A 10,064-nucleotide genomic window follows, 5' to 3' on the forward strand; every position below is an offset into this window, starting at 1 on the left:
AGCAGTTTAGGATTTAGACATTTGTGAGTTGCTTCTTTTTGCCTCAAGAAACTCAGAATCATGCTTAGAAGCATTTGAAGTTCAGAGAACAATGAAGAACTACCCCAGAATTCTAAACACATCTCCTATTTCAATATTCAGTCTGAAGTAGCTGATTAGGACAGTGTTGGTATCAGGAGCTGGAAAAGATAACTTGGTGGTCAGGAACACTGACTGATCTTCCAGAGGACCAGGGTTCATTTCCCAGCACTCAAAACTGACTGTAAGTCAAGTTCTAGGGGAATCCAGCGCCCTCTTCTGGCCTCCACAGATGCATGTGGTGCACAGACATATTCAGGCAAAACGCCCATACACATTAAAAAAAAACCTTTCCAAAAAAGTACCAGCAAAACCTTTTGTAAAGTAGATGAATTGCTGCTGCAGAGCAGTCTCAGAGCTGAGGACCAGCTTTCCGTTCAGTTGATCTGGACCTTGGAAAAACACCACCGTCATTCCTTCTGCTGTGCTACAGGCTTGAATGCAGAGGGATGGAAGTCTTAGCCATGCTTCCAGGGGCTTGAGGCAGACCGACTCCCAGGCTTGAACACACCCTCCTCCATTGCACATGCTGACCCCTGAGCATTGCTCAAGGACCCTCAAGGTTTGCGTTCTCAACCCCTTTTTGTGATTATGTTCTACCTCTTAGGTGTTGGTCTGGAGAGATAACTCAGTGGTTAAGAGTACTGTCTGCTCTTCCAAAGGTCCTAAATTCAATTCCCAGCAACCACATGGTGGCTCACAACCATCTGTAATGAGATCTGGTGCCCTCTTGAGAAAGAGACCTGATCAGTTGTCATCATCAACTTAGATCATGAAACCCAATATGGACAAGTCCAACGGAACCACCATATGTGGGCTGCCCATGCGTGCTTCAGCATTGCCAAGGCATAAATTTCATTTTTTCATTTTTCTTATGTTTTTGGTCAATCTGTGTGACCTACAGAGGTGACACAAAAGTTCAGGAAAATGGCTTGTTTTCTTCGGAGGTCCTAGAGGGAGGGTCATGTGGGAAAGTACCAGATGGGTTAGATGACAGGGTAGGGCAGGAATGAGGGGATAGCATAGCAGATCACAGATTTTCCTGGGAAAGGCAAGGCAGTACAGAGTGAACCGTTCAGGAGTGGCAGGGTTTGTACTATAGGTGCTGTTTCTGTGTCTGGTACTTGGAATGATGAGGGAAAGGAGCTAGAAGAGATGACTGTGGCCTGGGGTTGTGAGGTGGGTGTGACTCAAGTCTGGCCACACAGAGGAGGAATGGCTCTGCATCGATTCCTTTCCTCCTTGAATCTTTGCCACCTCTGAGAATTGACCAGGCTGGTCAATATACTCTCAGCTAAATTCTCAAGGTGTTAACCTATTATAATATGAGCCAGTATGATGGCTCAGTGGGTAAAGGCACTTTTTGCTAAGCCTAACTACTTGAGTTCAATTCCTTGAACTCACAAGGCGGAATGAGAGAACTAACACCTGCAAGCTGCCTCTGAACTCCATATGTATATCATGACACTTGACCACCCATATGTACACATACACACAAATTAAGTGTTCAAAAACATACAGAAAATTAAAGACACAAACTTGACATTTGTCTAACTGCCCGGATGGTGGAAGAAGCATGGCATAGCTGATGTGTGAGTCCCCTTTGTGTGTTGCTTGTATTGGTTAATGAATAAAGAAACTGCCTTGGCCTGATAGGGCAGAGCCTAGGTAGGTGGAGAAGACAGAACTGAATTCCGGGAGGAAGAAAGCAGAGTCAGAGATTTGCCATGGATCTGCCAGAGACAGACGCTGGGAATTTTACCTGGTAAGCCACTGCCACATGGCAATACACAGATTAATAGAAATGGGTTAAATTAAGATGTAAGAATTAACCAATAAGAAACTAGAGCTAACGGACCAAAGAGTGATTTAATTAATATGGTTTCTGTGTGGTTATTTTGGGGCTAAGCTAGCCAGGTGGCCAGGACAAACAAGCAGGCCCTCCTTGCATCACATAGCAGAAACAACAAGTGTTTGGACTCAGACGGTGCACTGGCTGTGCTCAGCACTGATCTGAGGCTCGGGTTTGACTCAACAGGGATTCTCTGTGTAACAGTCCGGACTGTCTTGCAACTTGCTTTGTAGACCAGGCTGGCCTCAAAGTCACTGAGATTCACTTGCCTCTGCCTCCTGAGTGCTAGGATTAAAGGCGTGTACCACCACCACCCGGCTTGTCTCAACTTCTTTAGGAGTCAGTTTATTTTGATTGAACAAGTCTCATGATGATTGTGAAAACAAGCAAGATATACATGTGAAAAGTTCTTAGGAATAATGCTAAAAAGGAAAAACAAGCCCACTTTGTTATGTGGGTATTATGTGTGGACTATCTTTGGGTGCCTGCTTGTCAAAAGAGATCTTACCTGTTGGTAATTACTGGCAAAAGTTAGGAATCAAAGACTATGTGACACTCTCTTGGTGTCACATGAACCTGCAAAGGGATTTTAGTCTCATAGGGCTGACACATGGAAATTGCATCAAAGGATTCCTAGATTTCTTTCTTTTTAAGATTCCATGAATTTATTAAATGTGATATGAAAATCTGAGGTGTGCCTGTATGCTAGAGCAACTATTGGGCCACTCATCCCATAATCTTCTAAAGCTACCATCCCATTTAGAATGATTCCTGCATCCCTTTGCTCCTTTGATATGATTTGGGACATCTTTCCCATAGTCCTCAGACATACCTAATTGAATTAAGGATAGAATTTCATGTGACAGATGTTATATACTCTTGATTGATAGTTGGCATTAGAATATGGAAAATGTAGTTAGTATGCAGGGGTGCTGGACCTGGGACCCTAGGTAGGAAATAGATGACTAGAGGTTGAGGGTACCAATTTGTGGAAGATATGATGGATCATGTGATAACAGGGGTAAGGAAGGCCCTCCAAGAGTGAAATAATCAATTTCTTTGATTGTTCTGTGTTCCATCTGGCTGTTTTTCCACAGCAGAGTTCTGTATTCCATTTCACCTCTGCACACTGAGTACTTTCTCTATTACCACCAGCACCCTGAGACAGACGACAGCTCAAACTGGAAATCGATGGGGATTTTGTCAAGTTTCTTTTTTTAGAGCAAGCACTTGACTCAGCATTCTACAAGAAAATACTCAATGTGTTTTTGCGGACTGACATGAAAACCACTTATTTGCATAGTCCCGTGTCACTGACGGTGTTTGTATAAAAAGGATTGGCTATAAGGGATGAAATGGATGATCCTTTTCAGGAAGCAATTCCCTGGGTATGCCCATAGTCAACGAATCAATCTGAGGGCCATCTTAGCTGTGTTTTCCAGGACCAGCACAGAATCTAGCTCACTATAGGCTTTGTCTGAAATAAAATGAATGGCCCATGATTGCTACACATACTGTGGGGATATAAAAAACAATATAAATTATGGTTGCCTCACATAAGCAGTCTGTAGCGTACTTGAGAAGATTCATGGAGAAGGAGAAGAAGAAGACGAAGATGAGAAGAAGAAGAAGAAGAAGAAGAAGAAGAAGAAGAAGAAGAAGAAGAAGAAGAAGAAGAAGAAGAAGAAGAAGAAGAAGACAAGGCACATGGTGATTTGTAGTAGTTTCAAATCACTGAGGAGCAGTGGTCAGGGAAGTCTTATGTAGAGAAACTTCCTGGAGGAACAGGAAGTCCATTGACATATTGAGAGGTGGGTGGGACTTGGCAAGGCAGAGGGAGGGAAGAAGAAGGAGAGAAAGGCTGAAGCAAAGGCTTTGGGTAGAAGTTTTATGGTGCTCATGAATTACAGTTCAATGATCCAAAGAAAGGCATGGGAAGCCAGAATGATGAAGAACGGGAAGACAGAATGACAGAGATTGGGAAGACAGAATGATGGAGATTGGTAAGACAGAATGACAGAGAACGGGAAGACAGAATGACAGAGAATGGGAAGACAGAATGACAGAGAATGGGAAGACAGAGAGGGCTGACTCTGGAGGTAGATTTTCCGGATCCCATCACTAGCCCCCCCACCCCCACCCTCCATTTGCCTTACTAACTTTTTATTATTGACAACCTTTTTTGTGCCTTAGTTTCTGCATTTGTGCAATTGGGGTTAATAATCCTGTTTACTTCTTTGGAGTATTGTAAGGATTAAAGAGGATTTTTAAAAATAGTCTTTTAGATTAGCATTTGTAAGTTTTTGAGCATGTGTTCGATGTTAACTGTTTTCATGGAAACCTAGTGGTAAGACCCACTTAAAAGAGTTGTACCATTAATTTTGAGTGGACACAATGAAAGGGAAATCCCTTCATAGTTAAGAATTCTAGTTGCTGCTGAATTTGTGGAAACCTGGAAGGGATTGGTTTATGGAAGGAAAGAGTAATGCGTGTAGGTCTCAGTGGAAGGTCGCAGTGATGGAGTGGAGCTAGGATGGGGAAACGACTGCCAGGTATTGACGACTGAAAGGGAGAGGGAGAGATCTGCATGTTCTAACAAGGAAGGACCTACTGTAGGGACTTAGGGGTTAGGTGATGGAATCCAAGGTCAGGACTCTGGCTTCGATGGGGGAATGCCATGGGAAGTCAGTGAGAGCCTTCAAGAAAAAGGTGTCAATTCTGGTCCGGGCTAGCATCACCATACCTGGGTTTGGCAATCTTCTCTTGCCTTCTTGGCTTTAGTGCCATCCTTATTTCAATGAGGTCACTTCTTGGTTCATACAGGCCTAGCCTAATAACAGCTCTTACCCACTCTGGCCACAAGCTGCTCGTTGCTGGATCCATACGACCTGTACAATTGGAACCCGAAGACTTCTGACTTTCTTTCTGACTGCACACCCACCTGTCCTTGCCATTCCCTAAGGCTGTGGCTCAGATAGGTCACACTTATCTCTGGAATGCCCTTATGCCTATTCCTCCTGTAAAAATCCGGCTAGGTAATTCCTTAATCTTTTTTTGGCTCTTTGTTCCAATGTTGTCTTATTAATGCCCTCTTCCTCAAACATCTTGAAAAAGCCCAACAGCCTCTCTCCATGTTAGCACTCCCTCTTCCCCTCATCCTGCCTGACCTTTACTCCAGGGACCTTAATACCAACCAACGTATGACCTATTTGCTCACTATCTGTTGTTCCCTCCAGGCTGTAAGCCTTAGGAGTGCAGATATTTTATTTTGTTTTCTCATGATGTATCTCCAGGACCTAGAACAGTACCTGGCATAGAAAGCGATCAATAAATGTGTTGGATGAATATGTGGCTAGAATTATCAGAATCATTGTGCCAGTCCTAGTGCTGTCTCCCTTGCTGTCTCCCTTGCTGTCTCCAATAGCCCTGTCACAAGCCCATCGCCTTATAAACTCTGCCACTGAGGTTCAGGGACTGAAGTGGAGGAGACCACAGAGCTGGTGACAGTCAACTGTGTCTGGCTTCTCATTTGGATGGTTATGGTGAGGAGGCGTCAGTGAGATGCCACAGCCTCTGGGCTCTGTGGATGGAGGGACAGGACACTTACTGACGGCAGGGGTGGGTAGTGTTCCAGGAAGTCTGGTGTTTCAGAGAAAAAAGTGGGGCCAGGAAATAGGAGAGTACTCAGGGCAATGACTACCTGAGACTTCCCAAGTGTGGGAGTGGACTCTATTCATTGTGAAGCTGGAGCCGCAGGGATGTGTGGCCACGGTCCCAGCAGAAGGTGGCAGCTGAGTGGTCAGCCTTCCTGCACATAGGGGCTGGAAGGTTGGTGACAAGCCCTGGCTGGAGATTTGCATGTCAGCTTCCTCTACACGAGCAGGGGTGCCATGGGACTGAGTCAGCCGGTGGTCAGGTAGAGGGAGCAAATGTCAAGGCTGACCTTGAGTCTGCGTGGCTGACAGAAAGAGGAACTGCCAAAGGCAGAGGGAACAGAGTGGCAAGAGGAAAGGTCAGGAGAGAGGTGGATCTGGGGGGGGGGGGATATCGAGAGAGGCCACATTTTACTCAGCAGCTTAAAGGAAGACCCCAGAAAGCTGGTAACACAGATCTGGGAGTCACGCAAGTTTTCATTTCATAAGGAAACTCATTTATCTCAACAAAGCACTAAAAGGGATTTAATTAGAGGATATTAAAATAAAATTTTATTTGACAGTACTTTCTTCTGCTCTTCCCTGTCTTATACGTTGAAACTCTTTGGGGAGTTCCCTAAGGCTGAGTCAGGAATCCAGATTTGGTGTTTTTCTGTCTGAGGCTTTCTTTGCTTCTCTGCATATGGCCCAAGGCATTGAGAGATCCTACACTGAGTGTCATTGACACAGATAGAATCTGGGCCCTCATCAGGATACATAAAGCAAAGGGGAGTCATTAAAATGTGAGTTTCTGGGCCGACGTGTAGCAGCGATAGCAGCTGGCTTTCCCTGCTGACGAACAGATTTAAGTGATGTCATAATAAATACAAGCAGGCATCATTCTAAGGTGTCTTCTTAGCTCAAGGAGGGAAGAAGGGTGGGTAGGAAGGGCAAGAGAGCAGGCCCACTTCAAAACATAACTGACATCCATCCCACGAGTTGTTCATCAGCCTGAGTTCTCCCTTGGAATTACTGAGCGATGAATGCCAGGTGGTTAGCTACATTTACATCCCTTTAGTCATGTTAGCCCCTGTGACTTGAGCCAGAGTGGGGCCATTTTCTGGCAGGGAGTTTGTGTGCATAATAGCACATGGCTTGTGTTCTCTCTAGACAATGAAGTGTCGTGACCAGAGCCCTGGAGATGGAATCTCTCTGTCACATTCCCTGATAAATCTTCACAGTGGTGTTGGGCAGCAACGCTAGGCAGAGGACAGGCTGCAGACCTTCCCACATTTTCTGTCACAGTAGAAACTTTACTGGGCTGAAGTTACATCCATGCAATAGATTCCTGGAAGCCAAAAGAGTTCACAGTTCAGAATTGCTGATGTTTGGTGAGATCTTCCAGTCTCTATCACAGTCTTGCCTTGGATCCAGGGGCTCCTCTGAGAGGGAGAATCTGCGACTCCAGGCTGCCCCCAGCCCTGGTGCTCATATCCAGGCCTGGCGCAGGGCGCCTCAAAAGCAGTCCTCGGAAGCTGGCGCCATCCCCTCGGATCAAGCTGTGTCCTGAGTCACCAAGGCTGACCTTGAGCAGAAAGAGGAAGCTTGAGTTTGCGTTGGCACACCACACCTCTGCCTTTCTCAGTTGTTCCCCAAGCAGACTTCTTCAAACAGGCTTCCTGAAGGTTCCACATTTGGGATGACAGTGTACTACAGGCCATTTAGATGTCCACCAAGGTCAGCACTCCCTTCCTTTCCTGTTTCTTGGCGTCTTCCCTCTTCCTCTTGATCTCGTCTGTTTCCATGGTTTTCTTTTCCTTCCTTCCTTTTTTCATTTTATGGAATGTTCTTTCTTTTCTTTCCTGACATATGAAATGAGGGTCACGGAAGAAAGGGAAAGGGAAGAGAGACTGAGAAAGAGAGAGAGAGTGAGATGTTGTAGTATGATGTTAAGCTCTTTGGACTCTTTTGGGGGTCCTGCCACCCAGCTCTCAAATGAATCACTTATGGAGGCTTATTCTTAGTTATAACAGCCTGGCCTTAGCTTGGCTTGCTGCCGGCCAGCTGCTAGTTAACTTATAGTGCCCTGTCTACCCTTCGGCCTCTGAGCTTTCTCATTCTCTTCAAATCTTACTCGATAGATTGCAGTGTAGCTGGATGGCTGGTGCCTGATGTCCTCCTTCTCGGGCTACTCCTCCTCCCCTTCTCCCAGTCTTCCCCTTCTGTATAGTCTGTCTACCAGCCCCGCCTATCCTTTCTTCTGCCTTGCTATTGACTATTCATTATTAGACCATCAGGTGTTCGAGACAGGCAAAGTACCAGAGCTTCACAGAATTAAACAAATGCAACTTAAACAAAAGTAACACACCTTAAAATAATATCTCCAACAGAGGAAGGAGGAAGAGAGGAGAGAGGAAAAGAACCATCTGTGTTTTCTGCGGCTTCAAGGTCTACGTTCATTGGTCTCGGGTTTTGTTGTGTTGTTGATGTTTCTTCCCCTCCTGGAGCTGCTGGAAGGATCGATGGGGACTCTTTATCTCAGTGCCTGGCACACTGTAAGGGCTCAGTGCCTATGAGTTCTTAGTAGTGAACACTTTGCCCTGAGAATAAGCATAAGCAAGCTCAAATCTAGAATATTCCAATTGAGTGACCTTCTCCCCACTACAACCCCCTTAAAAAGCTCCTTTACCTGAGGTTTCTCCAGGATGACCACCTGAACACAGACAAAACTCAGGGAAAGGCCAGGGCTTTGTGTTGATACAGTGAAGTAGCTTCCAAATCCGTAACTGCGACCCATGCATACACTGATAGAAACGGAAAACAAACTTTCAATAAACAATACTTGCCTTCAAAGTTGGGAATTTCTGGGTGGTGTAGCACACACCTTTAATCCTAGCACTTGGGAGGCAGAGGCAGGCAAATCTCTGAGTTTGAGGCCAGCCTGGTCTTCAGAGCTAGTTCCAGGACAGGCCCCAAAACTACAGAACAATCCTGTCTCAAAAACAAAACAAACAAACACAAACTTAGGATTTGTGTGGTGTTCCATTCTCTTTCATCAGAAAGGTGCTGATGCCATACACTCAACTCGTCCACGACCCCATGGGTTGTCACTTGCTTTTTTTCCACCCCGTGCCGTCTCCTTGGCTTCCGTTCTGACTCCGAACACTTGCCATATTCTCAACTCTCCCAGTTCCCCCTTCTTGTCCCCCAAATTAAAAGCAGCAAATTCAAAGCACATCTTTTTGAACTTTTATTCTCTTCCCCATTTCTTTTTATTTCAAATTTTTGATGTACTTCGATCATGTTTTTTCCTCCCCGAACTCCTTATAGACGCCCCTTTACATATTTATATTTATTTTTATTTTATGTGTATGGGTGTTTGTCTGCATGTGTGTCTGTGCATCATGTGAATTCTTGGTGCCTGTGTAGTTAGAAAAGGGTATTGGATCGCTTGAAACCAAGTTATAGATGTTTGTGAACCACCATGTAGTTTCTGGAAATTGAACCCAGGTCCTTTGAAAGAACAACAAATGCTTTTAACCACTGAACCATCTCTCTGGCCTCTTCCATTTCTTTTCTCTACTCCTATACTCTCTCTCCTTCAGTAAGAGAAGATCTTTTCTCAGTGTTGTTTTTTGAGTAGTCATAATGAGGATGTTAACAAAGGTCCCATTAACAATGGTAGCTGTGGGTTGGAGAGATGACTCAATTGTTAAGATCACTGATGCTCTACCAGAGGGCCAGTGTTCAATTCTCAGCACCCACAATGGCAGCTCACAACTCTCTGTAGCTTCAGTTTCAGGATATCCAATACCCTCACAGACATACGCGCAGGCAAAACACTAATGTGCATAAAACAACAACAACAATAAAAACCAAAACAATAATACCTAGGTGGTTTGAATGAAAATGGCCCCCATAGACATGTTGGAAGTGGCATTATTGGAGGTGTGGCTTTGTTGAGGAAGTGTGACACTGGGGGTGGGCTTTGAGGCTTCAAAGTGGGCCTAGTGGCTCTCTCTCTCTTCCTGCTGCCTGTGGATCCAGATGAAGAACTCTCATCTACTCCTCCAGCACTACATCTGCTTGCACGCCGCCATGCTTCCCAGCACTGTGATAGTGCACTAAACCTCTGAACTGTAAGCCAGCCCCAATTATATGTTGTCCTTCATAAGAGTTGCCGTGGTAATGGTGTCTCTTCACAGCAATAGAAACTCCAACTAAAATACACCTATCTAGAGTGCTTAGAAGTGTCGTCGCCTCTCCTTGTTCCTTAGTTATCCATCCAATAAATTCTGGCCTAAACACTTAATTAAGCAGAAATGATAATATTCTGGAGCAATCTGTCACCAATTCTGATGTGGGAACAAGACCTTGATAGTGACCATCAACCTGGACTGGGCAAATGGAGACTCTGCATATGCTTTAGTTAGAACGCAGGCAGAACTGAAACTGGAAAATATAAAAGTCTTATCACCAATTAATGTCTACCCAGACAAAAT

The 10,064-nt window shown here is 44.9% G+C and overlaps 1 long non-coding RNA gene across 1 annotated transcript; it reads left to right on the forward strand.

The window, feature by feature from the left end:
- The first annotated feature begins 3,771 nt into the window (after positions 1–3,771).
- On the forward strand, positions 3,772–9,738 carry LOC146889846 (uncharacterized). The gene is made up of 2 exons (XR_014999737.2): positions 3,772–3,933; positions 6,733–9,738. It is a non-coding gene; the product is annotated as an uncharacterized LOC146889846 (long non-coding RNA).
- The last annotated feature ends 326 nt before the right edge of the window (positions 9,739–10,064 follow it).

Source organism: Myodes glareolus, chromosome 26, assembly GCF_982192425.1.
Source record: "Myodes glareolus chromosome 26, mMyoGla1.1, whole genome shotgun sequence".
Taxonomy (NCBI): domain Eukaryota; kingdom Metazoa; phylum Chordata; class Mammalia; order Rodentia; family Cricetidae; genus Myodes; species Myodes glareolus.